Below are 23076 nucleotides of genomic sequence, written 5' to 3'. Positions count from 1 at the left end.
AGCACCAGCCTGCTAAATAGATAAATTCTGTGGTACAACAGTGACTGTTTCTGGATAAACACCTTCTCTTAATTCCTGGCTATTTCCTGAGCCCTAGTATTCAGCCTTCTCCTGGAGATACATAATATCCTTCAAATAAATCAATTTTTCTGCCGAATGTAGCAATCATCAATTTATGAGGCTTCAACCTGGGACCCTAACTAATAAAACGTTAAAACTTTGTACATATTTTAAATATATTTTTAATTGCATAGAATCACTGGATATAAATATGCACATGAATATATGATTCGTTTTAGTAGAGATCCAAGGGATGCTATAAGAAGAAATAGGAATCTCTAGGTATTATGTTAACTTATATCTATAAAGAAAAATTATAGAACCAATTTACTAACTTTTTTAAATTTAGAAAATCTATCCACACAAAAAAGAATATATACTATACAGTGAAATAATTTTTAAAACTCAAAATATTCCAAAGAATATCAGTGAAATCAGCATAATATATAAAATGCACATATAAAAAGAAGACAGTATTTATTTTAATACATGAGTATAGCTATTATATCAGAAGTTAATATAACAATCTAATAAAATGAAAAACCTTGGAGAGGTTTAATTAGAAAAAAATAAATATAAATAATAAATATCAGAAATATTGATCCTAAATCCACTAAAATATAAGAATATGTTATGAACAACTTTATGCCCACACATTAGGGAAGTTAGGTAAAATTCATAAAGTATACAAGAAACATAACAACAAAATGACACAAGAAGAAACTGAAAAATTGAATAAACTCATAACTAATAATGAAATATCATTACTGATTAAAGCTTTCTTCAATGAAAATTCAATGCCAATATAGCTTTACCAGTAAATTATCTTAAATATTTAAGGAAAAATACCAATCTTATATGAATTCTTCCAGAAGAAAGAAAAAATATTACCCAATTTATTTCATGTGGTCAAAATAATTTTGATGCCAAAAATTGAAAAAAAAATTGTAGACAAATATCTAATGAAAATAAATGTAAAAACCATTAAAAATTTAAAAATTAAAAACTAACAAACTGTTATTAGAATATATTAAAAATAACAATACGTCATGCTCAAGGTGGGTTTTATACTTGGAATGCAAGGCTAGTTTAACAACCAAATCAATCAGTATAATTTAACCATTAAAAAAAATAAGAGAAAAATTATGTTAACATTTTAATATAGGTAGAAAAATAATTGACACAACTCAACTTTAACGCATGAAAGCTAGGATAAAGAAGAATATACAGATATAAAAGAAATTAGAAAAAAATACTTGTAGCATATCAGCTTGAGCTGCTATAACAAAATACCATACTGGGTGGTTTAAGCCATAGACATTTATTTCTCACAGTTCTGGAGTTTGCAAAGTCCAAGAACATGATGACAGCAGATTCAGTTCCTGGTGAGGGTCCTCTTCCAGAATTGAAGATGGCCTCCTTCTCACTGTATCTTCACATGGTAGAGAAAGAGAGAGCTCTGGTCTCTCTTCCTCTAGTAAGAACACTCGTGTCATCTTGAGAATTCCACCTTCATGGTCTCATCTGAGCTAAATTACTTCCCCAAAACTCCATCTGCAAATACCATCACATTGCACATTAGGGCTTCTACCTATGAATTTGAGGGGTACCCATACATTCAATTAGTAACAGCACATCATGATTAATGGTACAAGATGGAATGTTGTTTGCCTGAAATTGGGAATGAAATATAAATGCCATTATTCCCACAGCAAATCAACAATATCCTGATGGTTCTAGTCAGTAGAGTAAGACAAGAAAAAAATTTAAAATGGCATAAGGACTGGAAAGAAAGAGATGAAAGTTCAATTATGCACAGCCGATGTGCATATGAATAATGATAAACATTAAACATTTAGATAGCTAAGACATCTCAACTTAAAAGACAACATATTGTGAGAATGCTTTCAGGAGCTTTGACAGAAATGCTACATCCTTAAAATACAAAGAGTGCTAAAAATTGAGATGAAAGTCACCAAGAATTTTATATAAAATTTGGCAAAGGATGCAAGTAGACAACTTATACGGACAAATAGATGTGTAGTAGGTTTATTACAGCAAGTAATTAAAAATTAAACAATGTAACTTCTCTTTTCTTCCTTTTCAAATTAATAAATATGTCTAGGTTGTTGAGAGTGAGGTAAAAATGTAATCTCACATATTAAATACAGGATTTTAAATCAGCTTAAGCTTTCTGGAAAAACACTTGATAATTTTGTCAAGAGTCTTCTAAATATTCATATATTTTGGCTAAGCTCTTTTTCTTGTAGGAATTTATCCTAAAGAAATCCTCAATCAGATATACTGATGTGTATTTATGTATGGAGATTTTTCATTGAAGTTTTTTATAATGTCTCAATATTAGAAATAATCAAATTCAACAATAATAAGAACAGCATTAAGTAAACATGAAGATGTATGCACAGGTATAGCTCAGAAATACTGAATGTTCAATTCCAGGCCACCACAATAAAACAGTTTTGCAAAAAAGTGAGTCACACAAATTTTCTGGTTTTCCAGTGCATATAAAAGTTATGTTTACACTATGGTATAGTCTATTAAATGTGCAAAAGCATTATATCTAAAAATATATATGTACCTTAATTTAAAAAAAATACTTTATAGCTAAAAATGCTAATAATCATTTGAACCTTCAGTGAATCATAATCTTTTTGCTGGTGGAGGTTCTTGCCTTCGCATTGATTGCCACTGACTGATCAGGGTGGTGGTTGCTGAAGGTCAGCATAGCTGTGGAGGTTTCTCAAAATAAGATGATAAAATTCTCTGCATTGATTAGCTCTTTTCTTCGTGAAAAATTTGTCAGTAACATGGGATGTTGTCTGATATTATTTTACCCATAGAATTTCTTTCAAAATTGGAGTCAATCCTCTCAAACCCACCATTGCTTTTTCTAAGTTGATGTAATATTCTAAATCATTTGTTGTCATTTCAACAATGCTTATAGTCTCTTCACCAAGAGTAGATTCTACCTCAAAAAAAAAGTACTTTCTTTGCTCATTCATAAGAACCAAATCTTCCTCTGTTCGAGTTTTATGATATTGCAGCAATTCAGTCACGTCTTCAGGCTCCACTTCTAATCTAGTCATCTTGCTATTTCTACATCTTCAGCTACTTCTTCGACTGAAGTCTTGAACCTCTCAGTCATCCATGAAAGTTGCAATCAACTTTTTCCAAACTCCTGTTAATGTGGATGTTTTGACCACCTCCCATGAGTTATGACTGATCTTAATGGCATCTGGGATGATAAATCCTTACCAGAAGGTTCTCAATTTACTTTGACCATATCCTTCAGAGGAATCACTGTATTTCTGAAATAATAAGACTTGAAAGTCAAAGTTACTTCTTGATCCATGGGCTGAAGAACAGATGTTGTGTTAGCAGACCTAAAAACGACATTAATCTCATTGTACATCTCCATCAGCTCTTGAGTGACCAGGTCCATTGTCAATGAGTAGTAATAATTTAAAAGGAATCTTTTTTTTTTTTTCCTCTGAGCTTTAGGTCTCATCAGTGGGCTTAAAATATTCAGTAAACCATGTTGTGAACAGATATACTGTTGTCAGGCTTTTTTTTCCCCATTTATAGAGCACTATAGAGTAGAATTAGCATAATCTTTAGGGATCTAGAATTTCTGGAATGGTAAATGAGCATTGGCCTCAGATTAGTTACATTAGCCAATAACAAAAGAGTCAGCCGGTCATTTGAGGTTTGGAAGCCAGGAATTGACTTCTCTCTAACTATAAAAAATCCCAGATGGCTCCAATATAGGACCATTTTATCTACATTGCAAATCTGTTGTTTAGGGTGGCCACCTTCATCAATTATCTCAGCTAAATCTTCTGGATAACTTGCTGCAGCTTCTACATCAGCGCTTGCTGCTTTACCTTGCCTTCATGTTATAGAGATGTCTTCTCTTCTTGAACCTCATGAACCAAACTCTGCTGTTGTCAGACTGTTCTCTGCAGCTTCCTCACCTCTCTCAGCCTTCATGGAATTGAAGAGAGTTAAAGTCTGACTCTGGATTAGGTTTTACTTTAAGAGAATGTTGTGGCTGGTTGGATCTTCTATCCAGCCACTAAAACTTTCTTCCTATCAGCAATAAGTTTGTTTCCCTTTCTTATTATTTGTGTGTTCACTGGAATAGTAAGTTCAATTTTTATCAAGAACTTTTCTTTTGAATTAACAACATGACTGTTTGATCCAAGATGACTACCTTTCAGACTACTTCAACTTTTGACATTGCTTCCTCACTAACCTTAATCATTTCTAGCTTCGTATTTAAGTGAATGACATGCAGCTCTTCCTTTCACTTGAATACTTAGAAGCCATTTTAGGGTTATTAATTGACCCAATTTTAATATTGTTGCTCTCGGGGAATGGGGAGTCCCAAAGAGAGGAAGAGAGACGAGACAGGAATGGTCAATTGGTAGAGCAGTCAGAATATACAAAACATTCATCAATTAAGTTCAGCCATCTTAGACAGGTGTTGTTTGTGGAGCCTCAAAACAATTACAGTAGTGACATTAAAGATCACTAATCACCAATCACCATAACAGATATAATAAGGAAAAATTTGAAATATTGTAAGACTAACCAAAATGTGACACAGAGACATGAAGTGAGCGAATGCTGTTGGAAAAAAATGGCATCAATAGACTTGTTCAATGCAGAACTGCTGCAATCTTTTAACTTGTAAAAAGTGTACCTGCCAAACGAAATAAAGTGAAGCACAGTAAAACCAGGTATGCCTCTGTAACATTTGAAGCAACTGAAACAGTGCTTCCAAGAATATATAATAACATATGAAAAAGCTCATATTTCATTAGCAGTGAAAATATCGACCTAATGTAACTGGGATAACATTCCAAAATATAGAAATCAGATTTGCACAGCTTGATGGATTTTCTTAAATTGAACATACCCATAGACTCGGCACTGAGATTTAAAAAAAGTTGTGAATAACTATCCTTATTTCTGATACCACAGCTTTATTTCCTTTGATTTGAATTTAATATAAATTGACTTTCACAGTATATATTGTTTTTTGGCTACTTTTATTTGATATGCTATTTGTTAGATTTAGCTCTTGCTTGTTCAGTTGTCCCATTGGTATCAACAAGGGATACATTCCAGGACCCCAGTGGATATCAAAATCCAGGGATGCTCAAGTCTCTAAATATTAGGACTTCAATACATCTGAATATTAGAACTTCAATACATCTGAAAGTTATGTTACTATGCATAGCGAAGGAAAAATAGTTAAAGATTTTTTTCCGAAATAGCCAATTAATTAAATACCAGTTTCTAAGTAATCTTTTTTCACTGTTTTTATGATGCAATGTTAACAATAATCCATTCTTTACTAATAATAATTTGTATAATTCCCCTTATGACACAGCTTTTTGTCAATTACCTAAGTAAAACAATATTGTTTTTATTCATTAAATCTTCATTTTATCTTATTTTAACATAAAATAAGATCAGTTTTACCCCATTACATATTTTTTCCTAAGAGTATTTGATGGCTTTACTCATTAGATGAATTGTAGAATATTCTATGAAGTACAACCAAACATGCAAACAATCATCCAGATACCTACAGAATCTTAAGCTATAAAAACTTATAACTTATTGTAATAATCTATAATAACTTACTGACATCTCAGATATCCAGTTATTTTGTTTTGTAATAAGGTGTGTTTATTATTATTTTCTTCTTTTGTAATCCTAAAAATGTTTCAGCAGTTTTTACTATATACAACAATACTTTTTTTTTTTTTTTTTTTTTGAGTGTCACTCTGTCGCCCAGGCTGGAGCGCAGTGGCCGGATCTCAGCTCACTGCAAGCTCCGCCTCGCGGGTTCACGCCATTCTCCTGCCTCAGCCTCCCGAGTAGCTGGGACTACAGGCGCCCGCCACCTCGCCCGGCTAGTTTTTTGTATTTTTTAGTAGAGACGGGGTTTCACTGTGTTAGCAAGGATGGTCTCGATCTCCTGACCTCGTGATCCCCCGTCTCAGCCTCCCAAAGTGCTGGGATTACAAACTTGAGCCACCGCGCCCGGCCCAAATACATATCTTTTTAAGGCCCCTCTAATTCAAATAATATTGATTTTTATTGTTACTAGAAATGTAGTATGTTTTAAAATACTTTTATTTTTCTGAAATTATATTACTGATAAATAGAAAATTATGATACCTATATCAAAGATACCAAAATAAAACATTTAGTGTTAGTGTTTTTTTGTTTTGTTTTGTTTTGATTCGGTTTTGTTTTTGTTTTTGTTTTTTGAGACAGAGTCTTGCTCTGTCACCAGGCTGGAGTACAGTGGCGCCATCTGGATTCACTGCAACCTCTGACTCCCTGGTTCAGGTGATTCTCCTGCCTCAGCCTCTGGAGTAGCTGGGATTACAGGCATGCGCCACCACTCCCAGCTAATTTTTTTGTTATTTTTAGTAGAGACAGGGTTTCACTCTGTTGGCCAGGATGGTCTTGATCTCCTGACCTTGTGATCCACCCACCTCGGCCTCCCAAAGTGCTCGGATTACAGGCGTCAGTCACCACGTCTGGCCAGTCTTAGTTTTTAAACTTTGTTTAAAATAAACTCTTTTAGGTAGGTAATCATATAAATTATAGAAGATTTTTTAAAAATTCATACCTTTGGAAATAAATTTTTGTGCTATATTCAGAGGCTCTTTTGTGCTTATAAATATTTTGTGCTTATCAAATATATCGTGTTGGTGAAATTTGTGAATCTTGAATTAACCTTTGTTTGAAAAGAACACTCTACCAGATGTTGATTTGAAAACCAGTTTAATTTGTTTTATAGATGACTTAATATATTTTAGTTAGCAATTAGATGTTCTATGCAAATACCATTCTATTTAGTAATGGAGAAAGAGAAACCAAGACTCTAAGCAAAAAAATAAATTTGGCACATGCTCTTCATTGAATCCTTTGCTTATATATCATCAATTGATTTCAAAACAAATTCAGCCACAGTTTAGAAGTTTTGTTTTCAAAAATTAACAATTTTATCTAAAATAATTGTCAAACATTTCATCTTTTACTAAATTAACTTCCAAAGCATTACTATGATTTTATAAATTGGATTGAAAATTAAATTATTATTGGAATTAATTAATTTTCTATTTGGAATCAGATGACACTGATAAAATACTGACATCATTTAACTCTGCCAAGTTCTGCTAATGGAGTCAACATTCTAACACTTTTCATACATGCATAAGAAAATTTGAAATCAAAAATCAATGAAATTTATAAAGAACAATGTTTTTATATAAATAAAAAGTTATATGCAATGGTGTGACAATGCACTTTCTGCAGCCCCATGTGTTAAATTATTATTATTTTCTACAGTGTTCTGAAAATGATTATTAGCTTTTGAAATGGATGCAAATGCTTCTTAAGCAGCTTTTTGTCTTGTATTTCATGTTTACAATGACATTACCACAACCCCCATGAAAAATGATAAAAGTTGACAAAGAGTTTATTCAATTTACAATCATTATCAATTTTCTTGAGAAATTGAAATGTAGTATTTATATTTTATTGTACATGCACTTTCCTTTTTGAACTCATTGCTGCTTAAAGGATATCTTTCAAAAAGACAACTAAATATTGTAGATTTATAGCACAAAACTATCATAATAAGAGATTTCAGACTTTTCTCTATAAACCGTGTGGCAGAACTACCTAACCTCTGTTTCCTATACGTATTTCAGATATAAGTAATCTAGAATCTCCCACATTTTCCAATGACTTACTAACTGGCGGTCCGGAGGCTTCATGCTTTTGAAACTAGCAACGTAGGCCATGGCACAACTGGCTCTAGCACTAAGTGCCTGGCAGAAGCAGCAGAATTGCCCACTTTTTCTAACAAACTAAAACCAGAAAGATATAGTACTCCCTAGCTTTCCCTGTCAATACACACTGTTTCATCAACAAGTACCTGCTGGCTAATACCTAAAAAAGAGATGTGTGTTCAATTCTGGAAAGGGTTAGGATAGGAAAGTTGGGTTTATCATTCATTTTCTTTAAGTCTTAATGAGTTATATTCTATAGAGTCCTATAGAGTAAGAACTCTATTCATGGTATATGCACCTCAAACATGCTAATAGATAAGACTATGACAGAAGCTAGAAGTACAAAATGCAAGAATAAATCCATTCTGATGTATTTTAATGTAACCAGTACTAACAATGTAGTTTTAGCTTTTTAAAATGTGATAAATGCAGAATTAAACAGGATGCTGGGGGTAGGGAGGGCATGAACTAGAACTATCACATGCAAAACAGAATTTGTACAATTTGTAAAAATTTACATAATTTGTAAAGCAAAGTTTTTAAAAAAATGCTTCTGTCATCCATGGAAACCAATAAATGCTCTCCAATTCTTTGAAAATTTAGAGAAACATCTGGAAACTTACATTGTCCTCTAGGTTGAAGTTTAAACATCTTTTATGTGGGTCTCATTACTTCTTCCCAAGGGTCATTCCATCTATGTGAGAGAAGGCAGTGTTCTGATTTTACAAGAGTTGTTGGTCATTATGCTTGTACTTGAAGTCACTGTTCCAGGTGCCAAGCTAACAAATATAAGGTGTAGTTCTTTAAAACAGTAGGAACAAAGAGTTGAGTGTCCTGAGTCATATGGGTTAAGTGGTAAGATACTGGAGGGTCTCTGGTATCTTTTTCACTTAAGATATTAGTATTTTTTATTTAAGAAGTTTTCTACCAAAAGCCTAGGAACTTAACAATAAAATTGCTCACTCCCCCTCCCCAATACCAACCCTCTTAGACATCAATCTTTCCTTCAGTTTCTCTTGTTACTTTATGCTCCCATCCCTCTTCTCATTGTAGAGTAATGGGCTCCAAGTTTGAGCTTTGGAAGGAAATCTAAACTGGTCCTTGAGGCTGCTTTGCTTCTAGACCATTCAGAATGATTTGGCTTTGGTAATGGCATTCTTCATGGGGTCCAATGTAGCTCCTTGGAATGCTCCAGGGGAATTGGGTGAAAATTCCATCTAGTCATTAAGGATGACTTTGTCTTCCTTTCCTTCCTTAAAGACCTCCTGAGGAGAGGTGATTGTTCAACAGCAGAATATTCCTATGTCTCTTGGTTAAATATTTTTGCTACCCATGAACATCCTCAATGCCTTAGAGAGAAAATATAATGCTGACATTCATCAGATGAATACACTTCACATATTATCAAAACTTGATAGGATAGAGTCTAAATTCCTTAATAGAATGTTCAAGCTCTTCATGGTCTGAATCTGCTCTGTACTGTCCAACAAAGTGACTACTAACCTTATGTAGCTACTGAGCACTTAAAATTGAGATGTGCTGTAAACGTGGCATACATACTGAATTTTTGAGACTTAATATGAAAAAAGAAGATACAAATTCTCATGAATATTATTTATATGAATTACATGTTGAAATGGTAATATTTTAGATACATTGCATTAAATAAAATATAAAAATTAATCCAATTATTTTTGCTTTTTTAAAAACATAACTACTAGGAAATTTAAAGTTTCATATGTGGCTAGCATTTTATTTCTATGGGACAGCACTGGTGTATATCTTGCTCCTCAACTTGAAGTCATATTCTGCTTATTGCCTTGGCAATGGATTTATGCTTCAGTACTTTGCAAATAGTGTCCTGATTCACGTTTTACAATTGTCCTTCCTCTTTGACTTTCACCCCATTATACCCTATTGCACAAATATAATTCTGACATGCAATAGATGAATAGCTAAAAAGCATAGTTCATATGTCGCTTTCTTTGCAAAGTCATCTCCATTCCCTAAGACAGTTAGTTGTGCTAATCCCAGCCTTATGTCTACACTTACTGTGAACTTGTGCACTATACTGTAATTATTATTTACATGTGTGTCTGTTTACTTACCTACAAGCCCCTTGAAGTCAGGGACCATGACATATATACTTAACATAGTACATAGTTTTCAATGAATGCTTCCTAAACGGAATCAAATAGTATTCCTCTATATCCTGTGGTTAATCTGCATGAATATCAGTACATAGTCTATGAACATTACATCAACATAAAGTGGTATTGAGAAGTTATGATACTGCAGAAACTAAAATATCTACTTAAAAATAATTTATAAACCCAAACTGAATATGGTCATCAATAATTATATAATCATCATGAACTGTAGCTGCATTTATATACAAAGCAAAATAACTACATAGAAGTAAACAAAAATAAATTTCTGAAAGTTAGTAATTCCTGAAACTTATTGAGTACTCAATATGTGCATGTCACCATGTGAAGAATATGCTATCTTATACAATGTTCATAATGTATCTTTATCATTCCAGTGTTAGAATAAAATAGGGTAAATCTGCCATTGAACACAGGTAGTCTGACTTTAGAACTCTTGAACTTCCAATCTTTTGGAAATAAATTATAATATGGGTTTCCCAATAGGTTCAAAGACCACTAAAAATGGAATGCTTTTTCACATTCAGATAGACAGGTCTATTTTTCATTATCTGAGTCAGATTCTTTGTCCTCAGTTTGGCTAAGAGTTTTATGAGCATCACAAACATCACTGGGACAGTGCTTTGTAATAAGGATGAAAGGCAGAGAGAAAAATCCCAATATACATTCTCTATCAGACTATCAGGTCAGAATATAAACAGGAAACTGGTAGGAAGAAAAGAAGGATGCTACCTTTAAAAACAGCTGACAAAGCTCATAAGGTAGCTATTTGTTTTATCTTGAACTGAAAATTCAAAATCACAGTTTAGAATTGTTATCTTTTCTACTTTGCTATGCTATTTTTGGTTTGTATCTATTATGCTTGGATTATTGAATCCTTTCCTCACTGAGTTTTTCTTCCCTTTCCAAAGCAATCTGAAAAATATTGCCAGATTAGTATTTCTGAAAACTGCTTCACATAAACTAATTTTAGGCACAGGGCAGCAAGTCCTATGTTGTGTCTAAAATGGTCAGGCAAGCAGTGGACTGGAATTGCTTCTGTAAAGCCCTTAGAGGCCCAGCACTATCTATAGAATAAAGTTCAATGCCCACCTTCCACAGTCGGACACTGCCTCTTTCCAGTGTTCCAATACCCTGCTCTCTTCCCCTGCATTCATGTACTTGAATCCTCTGCTCCAAAGTTACTAACCAAAACAGTCTTCCAAACCTGTCATCCACATTCTTATTACCCTGTCCTTATTCATAGTATTCTTTCAGCCTAAAATGTTATTCAGGACAGCTATACAAAACTTATCTTTTCTTACTGATACAGCTCAAGTCTACTTCTTGCCTGACCATTTCAGACACAACATAGAACTTTCCCATCCTGTACCTAAAAACTGGGCTGCCTTATTATTATTGTTGACAGTACTTTGTGTTACATTCCATACAAATGGATTTTCTTTTCTCAAATGAACAACTGCTTTAGGCAAAGACCATTGGCTGTTCCCTTAATACGTTTTATGACACCAAATTCAGGTCTGTTAATATAGGCAGAACTTAGTACACCTTTATCCTGTTAATAAAACTCATGATCTAAAATCAGTCCAGAATACTGTATTAGTCATCTTTTTCTATCCTGAGTACATAGTAGGAAGGCACGCCATCAACTTCTCTCCAGAAAATGAAGAATTTGTTTTGGCATTTGGTCTCCCTTGGTCTATAATGTTAAAAGGTTAAATTGGTTATACTAAGGTAATATGGTTTAGATTGCTTTCAGTAGAGCTGTGATTTTCCGAACCAAAATGAAAGCTTTATAACTTCATCATTTAAAAGAAGGCAATGAAAGCAGTGTTATATAATGAAGGAAATAAAACTTCTTAAAAACAAAGAAAGAAAAATGTTTAAATGAGCAAATTAAAATATTTTTATATTAGAAAAATCCAAATAATGATTTATTACAGTTTCATGTTCATTCGAATCTGTGTTTCAGGAAATGAGGGGAATTTTTTTTAATATGGAAAGGAGATAAAATAGCAAAATTGCTTTAAAATTGTACTGAATATACATAGAAGCAAATACACAAATACTGACACAATTGGAAGAAAAAACAGAAGTGGTTAAAGATATGGCACTGCAATTTAAAATATGTGGATCCAATTTCAATTTTCCCTTTCTAGACACTCTCCTTTTATCCACCTCCACCCACTCTCCCATGCAAAACCAAACATACATTATAAAAACTGTAGGTATCTAATTCAAACCTCTCCATTTTATGAGTCTTCAAACAATTTCTATAACATAATAAAAATCATTTTATTTCCTTTTGTATTTTTTGGACCCTAAATATTATTAATATATTTCTGAATGAAAGAATGTCTACACATAGAAGCCATTCAGTTTTTCTCTTCATGTTTTCCTCTTAACAATTAAGTCCTCCCTCTTCAAAACCCTAGTGGGGCAAGAGGAAAGAGGAACCATGACAATTCCGTGGGCGCCCACTTTGCTTTTCAGGGATGCATTTCTATGTAACCATTGAGCTCCTATTTGCAAAAAGGCAGAGCTATGTCTAAGAGTCACAATCCCTATTTTCCTTTATTTCAAATTCTAACTTCCTGATATAAACATATTTTCATGAAAAATGTTTTCAGAGGGAAGATGGGAAGTGGGAGTGAAAAATGTAATTTAGTTTATTTTATTTTGACTTTCATCCACAGTTATATCCTAGCTAACCAAGTTCTCTACCACCTTTACCTCAATGATTTACTCCCTGTGTTCAAGGCCTTACTGTGACCTCTTAGACATCCAGAGCAGAAAACTCTGGGTAATACGGTGTGTTCAGCATCTTCCAAAAGCTCTTATTTCCTATCTTAATCTATGGCTTCTACCTCCAATGTCAAAATTATCATGATCTGTTATAGCTTTCTCAGTTTTTCGTCTGTGATTTGTGATAATGGATTTCAGACCAACTACCATGTTAACCATTCCTAGAATATACATTATCTTACTTCTGTCACAAAGGTATGTTTTTGTTTGTTTGTTTTCAGAAATTAACCCAAGGAGCCACTAGTGAGGCAAACAGGCCTTTTGATACATTGAAAGACCCTTCAGAAAGATATCTCTTCTTACTTCACTCAGAAGTAGCAAATGTATTATTTTTCTTCTATCACATCAGTCAGTTGTGAAACATACAGTTGAATTTTTACAATTACAGGTTTTCATTTGACTAGCATAAGAAAAAACTGACTTTATTGGTAGTCCCTATGTCTGAAGAAGATTTAAGAAAAGAGTACATATTAACTTAAATTTACATCATAAATACATACTTTAAGGATGTCAGTTCACAGTAAATAGTCTATATCCAGGGGTATACAGATTGCACAAAACATAATGGTTCTGCACTTATTTATAACATAAAATATATGCTAATATATATAATGTTAAAGGTTTTTTTAATTAAAAAATTAAGACATACACAAAAGTAGAGAGAAGAATATAGAAACACCATGGATTCATCACCTAGATATAATAATAATTATTTAGGTTTGCTACTCTTGCCCAATCTTTCTTTTTTTCAAATTTTGTTCTTTCTTCTTTGGACTGAAATATTTAAAAATATGAGACATCATGTCATTTCACTCCGGTGTATTTCAGTATGTTTCTCTAAAATAGAGGAGTATTTTCTTATATAACTACAGTGCCATTATCACAATCAACAAAAATTAGCAGTAATTCCTTGACATTGTTTCATTTCTAATCCATATTCAAATTTCCCTGTTTTCTTTGAAAAATATCTTTTTGAAGCTGATTTCTTCAATGAGGATCGAAATAAATTCTATGTGTTATGTCTTTTGAATATCCTTTAATTGAGAATAGGGCCCCTCCACCTTTTTTTCCCACTTTTAAAAATTTGTTGTAAACAACTGACTTAGTTGTCTTTTAAAGGGACTCACATTAAAAGTTTTCTTTTTTCCTTATGGGATCTGATCATGTGTTTCCCTATCTTCTGTATTTTTAATAAACTCAAATTTAAGTACTTTCGTGTAGAACAATTTATTATATGGCACTATAGCTTATTTGCATGGTCATTCTATGTAGCTGTGGATATTTAAACAGGTGTTTTTGTCCTCTGCAATTGAGAGCCACACGTTTGTAAAATGCACCTCAAATTTTCTAGCAGTTAGGAGTTTCCCAGGATCTCCCTTTTATCATTGTCTCCTTGAAGCTGTTTATTCTCAAATTACACCCTCAAGAAATGATGTCTCTATTCTCCTGGGTGTCCTTGTTTCCTCTCTTTCTGCAAATTCTTGTGCTTTCTTTATAACGTTTTATTTCTATTGCCTTACATTGAACAGGAAGTATAATTTCTTCCCATATTCCTTGTCCATTCATGCAAAATCCTTATTATCAAAGGCAAGACACTACAATTCATTTTGACTCAGTTCCAAATAAACATTTAACAAACATTTTTAGGTGACTATTATGTGCCAGACTCTTTGCTAGCTTTGAGAAAATAGAGATGAATAAGTAAAAGACCATTCACTCTGGTGGCCTACTGAGGAAGATAGGCAGCCAAACACACCACACAATATGACCTCAGTGCTCCAATGCCAATGCCAATTGAGTGCTGTGGAAACAAATGCTTCTAGCCTCTGTAAGGCCCATGAGTCAGTTTATGGCTCTTTATAACACAAAGTTACAGACAGCACCTGCCAATCATTTGATACAGATTTGCTAGAAAAAAGAGCCAGCACCACATTTTCTGCTCCGTTCCATCCTATGACCTTTTTTATTTGTGTCTACCTTTGACCACACCCCTTTCTTTCTCCTTGTCACCACACCCTGAGTTAGATCTCACATCATATTGCCACACTTCATATTCACACAACTGTTTTTGCTTCTCTCTCTCTCTCTTTCCCACTACTCCAAGAGTAGCAGGCACATGTTAAGAGATGAAGCTAGTTTCGTTTCTTTTTATTTCAATGCAAGAAGAAATAGGAAAAAGTGGAGATAGAAAATGGAATGTTTGTGTTTTATAAATGAATAATTAATATTTATAATTTGTTAGAAATTAATTAAAGAAACTTTATTTTGGACTTAGATTTCCTAGCTATGTGCCCATCTACATGTGCTCAAGGTCACTTGCAGCCATTACCGAGGAAGAAAAAGGGAATCTTCATTAGCAGTTTTTCCTCTCCCCTGTCTATTGTTAGTTTGACAACTATATGGATACTGAGGAAAAGTATTTTACTGGATATCCATATTAGATCATTGGACCCTCATTTACAATGCTGCAAAAACCTCAAAGTTGTCCTGCATAGTCAAGGTCAATCTTCTATTGTAGAGACTCCTGCATTCTATCAAGAGCCTTTCTATTCAGTAAAGATTTCCCAAATGCTCACCTGAAAGTTTATTTTAAATAGACGCAGTTGGTTCCCTGGAGAGGAGTCCAGTGTCACTAGCTCTAGATAACAGTTTTAGCTTCTAGTTTCATTTAGCTTCACAGGCCTTTTATCTGGAAAAAGAAATAAGAGCTAGAATGATACATAAGGAGGTGAGTGCAAAACTGCTTTTCCCTGGGAAGATTTAGAAAACTGACAGGCATGATGTTAAATCTGCCATATGGACGATAACATCAATGGGAGGAAATATTGCAGATGTTGTTAATATCTGAAAAAAATAAGAAAGAGGAAAAAACCTTTTGTCAGAGAATATCTGTCCTACTAAAAATAGAATTCAAAGCTAGGACAGGATTTTCTACACAGGTCCTTGTAAAGGTCATATGACCCTCCACCTTGCATTCTCTTTATAGAAGAATTTTATTTCTACTGTGATATGTGCAATGACTACTATTATCCTGTATGAGAACACATTTAAATGCCATGCCAGCTCAAATTAAAATAGTTGGACTCTTTCCTACCACTGCTGTTAGAATAAATGACTAGTATGCTATAAAAATTGCTGTTTGGCCCCGAATTTTGCATAAGGTATATAATGAGCTAAGTTGAAAAGAAATCTATCATATAGTAGAGCTTGAAGATGACAAACAGCTTTTAAATCTTGGTTATGTTAAAATAAGAGCATATACATGTATTTGTGTGTGTGTGTGTGTGTGTGTATTTGTGTGTGTAGGAGTGAGTACCAATGGGCACACAAAAAGAATTTTATAGCACTTCTTTTCTACAGTTCATTCAGGTATGTGGCAAATCAGGTGACCTCCAGTGAACTCATTTATAATGGGTTGAAAATATCCAAAGATGGGAAGACTGCTGGGAAGATAGCAGGAGATGCTGAAAGTGCAGCAGTACTTCCTGCCTCATTGTTCTTTGACCTTTTCTTCATTTAAAGTAGTGTTGGTACCTGGAGCAAGGCTGCTAGATGAGCAACATAAGAACTATTCTCTTTTAATTCAGTGGAAATATGCCCAGGAAAGTAATGTTAATTTACTATTTGTACTACTACTATCAGAGAAAACTAGGGGACATAATAATGTGGCATAGAACTTACCTAGGAGTGTTCACCCTAAGATTCCAGTCACAGCTGACTTGTTTATTTGCTCTATTTTGTATTTAATGATGTTTGGCAAACCTTTAAGAGAAGGAAATTGAAATCTGCTACTCTGCCTTCAATACTTGCTCGTTGCTGTCAGGGTACAGGATTAAAGGTGCTCACAGCAGGGGAAACACAAACTTCAGCATTTCTCTGGACCCAAGGGTAGTTGTAATAGTCCTGGTATTATTTTGTTTAATCTGTCAATAAACCAATGATAGCTGGTTGCTTACCAATGGGGCGAAGCTGGGAAAAGACTCGCTGCTATCCTCAGTATCAAAACAAAAAACAAAAAACAAAAAACAAAAAAAACAAAACCTCACCATCATCCGAATGAGTGATCCTAGTGTGAAGCCACGCACTTAATGACAACGAGGCACTCCTTAGTCTGCAGACACAGTCAGGAACAGTCAGAGTTAGCTCTAGTTTAGAAACAGAATCTCCATTTAGAATTCCATTCATGTGAACAGTCTCCCTGAAGAGCTGACAAAAAGTATTCCCTAATAGAAAGAGAAAAGGGCACCCAAGAAGAAAATACAAGCATAACAGTTATGGCTCTTATACTTAGGATCAAGGCAGATCTTACTAACTCTCTCAGCAGACACTGGCTCATGGGAGTTTGTGGATAAATCCAGAGCAAAGCCAATGACGCATTATTCTCTAGACTCTGCCGGTGCTTGAGGGCCACCATCTGCTTGCTAATACTATAAAGGACAAAGGACAACATCATCAACCATGAGCAAAGACAGAGCATGCAGGGCTGCGGCCCCATGGCATTCACCATAGCGGGTCACTCTCCCCTTTCTCCCGGTTCATTTGGCCATTCTGTCTAGAGAGCATCACAGACGCTGTGCACAACAGAGGCTTAAAGTAGCTACTTCACCATATCCAGAGGTTGAGAGGATTGAGTAAGAATCTAACTCTAATATGCTGTTAATACAGCTAATTACAAGGACATGTGTTGTTAGGGCCTCAGTTTTTTGGTATATGGGATGTCTTTTTTGATATATACTTATCCAGGGCTTATCTTTCATTTCCTGCTGTTCCCACCTACTTAAGGTCAGATTTATCTGAAAGGGATTTTGGCATATGCATCTATAATTATGCCTATTAATTTTTTTTCTGTAAATACAGAAACAACACATTAGCCTTATCAGTGAAACCTTGGACCTCGTTACTGTCGGATTTTCAGCTTCCATTAGGATCATAGTAAAGCTAAGATAAAGGAAGAAAAAAAACTCTCATTCTAAAGGTCAGCCTTGTTAATTAAATGAAAACTCAGGCAGCAGCATTAGAAAATGAAGTGACTGTAGCCTGTGCTCTTTGTGAGGGGACCCTACAGAGTATCCAGCCCATGCTGCCAAAAGCATGGCAAGCTGAATTTTCCCTGGATGGATAAGAGGCTGCTGCGTTACAGCGGTGGTTTTTCCTTTGCAAGCAAGTGGAATTGATTGTGTGTGTCTGTTCTTGAAACTGTTCCATCTCTAGCCCACCTCATTTTCACCTTCTCTTTGATTTACCACCACCACCTCGCCATTCCCTGGAGTTTCCTGCTTTCCCACCACTATGTTTCAGCTGAAGCCAATGTGAAGAAAAAAATCAGTAACAAGGTTCTGGGTTGGGTACTTTCACATTTATAAGTTCATTACCACCTCTTTTTATAGAAAAGCAAACTGACCTTCAGAGTTGTTAATGATTTGACCTGAGATCACACAGCTAGTGAAGTATGAGAGTAGACTAATTTATCTCCAATGCTCATTCTCTTTCCATAAGAACAAGTGTTTGTATTGTTCTCCTTCCATTCCCACTGCCTTCATTCATAAAAGTTTCCTCCTGCTACCCAGGATCACACTGCACCGTCCCAGCGCCATAACAGAGCTGATTCTATCTAGACCTTCAGCCTAGTACTGTCCTGCCTCTTCCTTGATTTTGTTATTTTTGGATAGGTTCTTCATCCCTTCTACTTGGTCAGGAGCTCTGTGAAGTCCTCAAACAAGTAAATAAAGCCATGAGAAAACTGCACGTTTTGAGATCGGCAGTTCATTCTAGTCCCCCTCATTTCACAGTTGTATCATTTCTATCGTTCTCCAACAAAATAGCCACAAATAGTCACATCATGACATTGCCCTCCATTTCAAAAATTAAAATATTCTCAATCTATGATTATTTTATTGGTTATACCTAAATTCAATCAAATAAATATATTGATTATATCTTTTCTTGATAAATATAAAAACAATATGATTAAAACTATCACATAATCCTAATGAGTTAGAAAATTTTTCCAGACTCTCTTTTTTTTGCTATAAAGAAAGGCTTTAAATTAATTATACTTATTAAAACTCTTGGATTTGAGGGTTTTCCAGAGGATGAATTTGTGTTAGGCACAGCTGCCACACTGTGCAGCTCCATAGTGCACTATCTGCATTGAGCTCCAGGGGGAGCAATTGAGATTGTGATTGTGATGGTATCTTCCAAAGCAGAAGGTAGTGAAATGATAAGGTTTAAAACAGTGGTTTGCATATCTGGCTGTAATTAGAACTATCAGTGGACCGTTTAGGACTGAGTTTCACTCAAGGCAATTAAGCCAAAATCTCGAGGTGGATCAAGGCATCAGTAACATTTCAAAACCGCTCCTGTAGAGCATGGGATCTTGGAGACATGAAACCCAAAGTTGAATCCTAGTTATGGAACTCTCCAAATTTCATTTTCTTCATCTGTAATAAAATAAGGCTAGGAATTGTTCTTACTTTATAGAATTGTAAATATAACCCTTAGCATTGTACTTCTAGTTAACGTTTCAAAGTAATTAGTAATCACTACTGTTATTATTATGAAGAAACATATCACTACTGTTCTAATACCTAAACGTCTTTAAAAATAAAAAAGGATAATAAACTACCAATTAAGCCAATTCTTTTCTCAGAGATTCAAAGGGCATGTAAAATATAATTTATATTGGTGAGTCATAAGATAGTTCACATTCAGCTGAATGTGTAGAAATCCTACTAAACTTGGAAAGTGGAGAATTCTACTAAAGATAGCACCTTCTACAATCTGACAATGAAAACCCTGCCGTTGGAGTTTTGCCTTTGGTGAATTTATCTTTTCATTCTAACCACTCTGCACTTTGTTTAGTATATCAATGTTACTTCTACTCTCTCTCAAATGCCAAGCATGAATTTATAGTGATTTGTTAGTTACCCCTAGTGATTTCAGGTACTTCAAAGTTAACCTCCTAAGCAAACCCCTTCACAATTTAAGCCCAACCAATAGCAAGTCCTGCCAATTACATTTCATGAACATCTGGTAAGCATTAATCCTCTTCTCCATCTTCTCTCCAAGGCTAGGGATATCTCTCTTTTTTGTACTGCTTTACCTGCTACTGATTCCTAATTAATCCTCTTATGCTAGAAATAACTTCATAAAAAACAAATATTCACAAATCACTTCTGCTTTAAATTTCCGTTTACTTCCTTGTTACTGACAGAATCAAGTCCAAAGTCCTCAGAGAATAAAAATTTTCAAGATCAGATTTTCATTAAATTTTTCAGAATCCTCCCTCCACCCACCACTTCTCGATAAATGTCCTGATCTAATCACTCTGAATTCCACATGATCTCTGAATATGCCAATGTGTCTTTGCATACAGTCACCGTTTTCTTTTCCTAGCTAACTGCTAATTATCTTTCAAAGCTGAGATCATGTGTAATTTGGGGGGTGTTCTTTCATTCTTCCTCTAAGCAGCATGTGTCTTTCCCTTTTCTGTGTTATTAGGCACTTACTGTGCTTCAGTGAAATTGATCATTTATATCCTTCTCACTCAATGGTCTGAAGGCTCCTTGAGAAGAGTCTAGGACTAACTTAGTGTTCTTAACTTTCACCTGACAGACAGTGAAATGAGGATTTAGTTAAAGGTTATTTCATTAGAAATGAGACTTGCTGAACTGTGCTGAGGAACTAAAAATTCTAGTTGTAACAATAACTCAGAATAAAGATTAATGAACTATGAGACACATGGATATTTCATTCAGTGTGGATTGGGAAAAATTTCTGTTGAAGCAGAAACATTCTACCCTCCCCACCTATAGCTCAACATGAGCTAGAAAAGCTGAGAAGCATCCAGAAATGATCTTGAGTTTACTGTGGAACTAAAGAAAAATGAAATTGTATACCACTCAGTCACTGGTATTGACACAAATACATACATTAAAGAAAGCAAGATCACACATTATTCTCTAGGCTCTTTATTTTTAATCATCTGTAGTGCATAATGTTTGTGCATGAGTTTTAAATTAATACATGTTAGATCATAAGGAAAACATGTAAACATTTACTGTACAATTTGTTCTCCAATATAGCTTTGGTTTTGGACAATGGAGACGGAAGAAAGGCTTTTGAAATGATCAGACATCTCTAACTTTTTCTTCCCTGGAATTCCAGATCAATCATGTTTTTAGAAAGCTAAATTAATTAATAGGATATGGTCTTCACTGAGAATATGGTAGATTAACTATCCATAACAAAAAATGATAATGAATTAATAGTTATTGAAAACCAGTAAATTTAACCAATTAATACTTTGCAAGTATCCCTCATGTTTGACATTTAAAGCAAAAGCTAAGTTGTGATGTGATCATCTAGAACAGCTGGGAATCATACAAATATCTAAGCCATTTGAAAAATGACTATTGAACCAAAAATTAAAGTGAACATGGTAGAATCAGCAGGTATTACAATGGATGCCCGTTAGCATTGGTTTTAGACTCCCTTCCTTATCCTCAAGCAAGTATATTTTCTCCAAAAAAGAAAGTGGAAACACACACACACACACACACACACACACACACACACACACACACACACAAAACTGAGAAACCCAAAGAAATAAATAAGATGGGAAATGAGAAAAAGGATAAAGAAAATGATGGAACAAGACAAGGAAAAAGCAAGAAACAGTCATAGTAACTTCTCATCAAGCAATAAGAAGCCTGTACAGGACTTGGACCCTGAATCAGCTCTCACGTTACTCTTCTTACATTTCACTTACCATTGCAAGGCACACTGCAGGCTGGTGTGTCTACCTTAGATCCCCTTCAGAAAACTGAGGGATTATGAATAGAGCTACCGTGAAAAAGAAGAAAGGGCGCATTATCACTGACCCTGAAGTAGATGCACATAAAAACTTCATGACCAAAAGAAGCTTTCTTGGTAGGTTCCCCAAGACCATTGATGTTACAAACCAGTTTCTCAACTGTGCCACGGGCTCAAATCACCTAGGGAGCTTTAAAAAATATATATCCAGGCGCCTCCCTCAGAGAGGGGTTTAATTGGTCTGAAATAGGATTTGCTGTTTTATTTCACTTTTTTAAATTTCTAAATGATTATAATGTGATGTGGGGCTTAGAACCATCTCTACAAAAGAAAAAAATTCAAAAAATATGCTGCTGGCTTATTTATTGCTAAAACAACTAATCTGAACTATTATGAACTATAAACAATACTTATGAAATATTGATTTTCTTGAAATCCAGGGGCATTTTCTGAATGCTTTGATCTCATTCACCTGACAACATAAAAACAGTTTATTTAACTGTTCTGAGCACAGGTTCAAGGCATTGTACTACCCTGCTCCCTACCACTGGTAGATACTATGCTGTTTGTATCAAATGAAATAAGCCAATATTGATCTCATAGCAATCTCATCCTTTTCTCCTGAATTCACAGAAGAAAATTTGCCTATTCTGGCAGAAACATAACTACCTACTCCTACTATTCTTCTCATGTCTGCTATGGGGGAAGCTTCTGACAGTGTTAATCACTCTGCTTTTGAGAAGATACAGTGAGGGGATACGTATCTTCGCTAAAGCTTTACATCTTATTTTAATATATTAGCTGTTAACATTCTTAGTTGTCATCATAGTAAAGTTTTAAGATTTCTCCTTTTTTCATAATCAAAGTACTTCATGAAACCCTTGCATGAATGACGGGAATTCCCAAAGACAAGTTCAGGCACTACCGATAATAGTCCCAGAATAGAGATGTTGGAATGAACTAATGGAAAGAATCCTGGAGCTCATTTGGAAGATATAGGCTTTAACTGGATTGGAATGTTTCCAAATTGCATGACCTTGAGCAAGTTATTTAACCCTTATAAGTCCCAATGTCTTTACCAAGGAGATGGTAAGTCCTGTCCTAGCCAGTCCACAAACGAATATAGTGAGTATATATAAGAGGCTATCTTTAAAAGGACATTTTGTACTTTTGCAAAGCACAGTGAAAATTGAATTTTTTTTCTCTTCTCTCTGTCCCTTTTCTCCACTCCTTTCCATGAGGTACCTGGACTTCTCAAGCACAAACACCACAGGCAGCTCTGTGGGAGCAGAAGACCCCAAGTAGACAAGCAAGGCACCCAGCACAAACAGGCTGGGACTAGAAGTAAACTGGGATAAAGGGACCAGAGAAGATCATGGTAT

At 34.6% G+C, this 23076-nt stretch overlaps 1 long non-coding RNA gene across 14 annotated transcripts in view; it reads right to left on the bottom strand.

Annotated features, from left to right (window-relative positions):
* Window positions 1–519: 519 nt before the first annotated feature.
* Window positions 520–23076, bottom strand: part of LOC105464896 (uncharacterized) — a 64590-nt gene continuing 42033 nt past the window's right edge. For 6 of the 14 annotated variants that reach the window (XR_011611637.1, XR_977116.3, XR_011611635.1 and 3 more), the window contains 4 exons: window positions 16924–17022; window positions 15454–15566; window positions 8528–9253; window positions 521–1614 (listed from right to left, as the gene is read on the bottom strand). This is a non-coding gene — a long non-coding RNA (uncharacterized lncRNA). Of the gene's footprint in view, window positions 1615–6874; window positions 9254–15453; window positions 16801–16923; window positions 17023–21650; window positions 21725–23076 lie in introns of those variants that run through there. The other 8 variants (XR_011611642.1, XR_011611645.1, XR_011611640.1 and 5 more) reach the window with 8 other exon arrangements.

Source organism: Macaca nemestrina, chromosome 13, assembly GCF_043159975.1.
Source record: "Macaca nemestrina isolate mMacNem1 chromosome 13, mMacNem.hap1, whole genome shotgun sequence".
In the NCBI taxonomy this organism is placed as follows: Eukaryota; Metazoa; Chordata; class Mammalia; order Primates; family Cercopithecidae; genus Macaca; species Macaca nemestrina.
The sequence above is the reverse complement of the archived record's forward strand: the minus strand, read 5'-3'. Positions and strand labels throughout refer to the sequence as shown.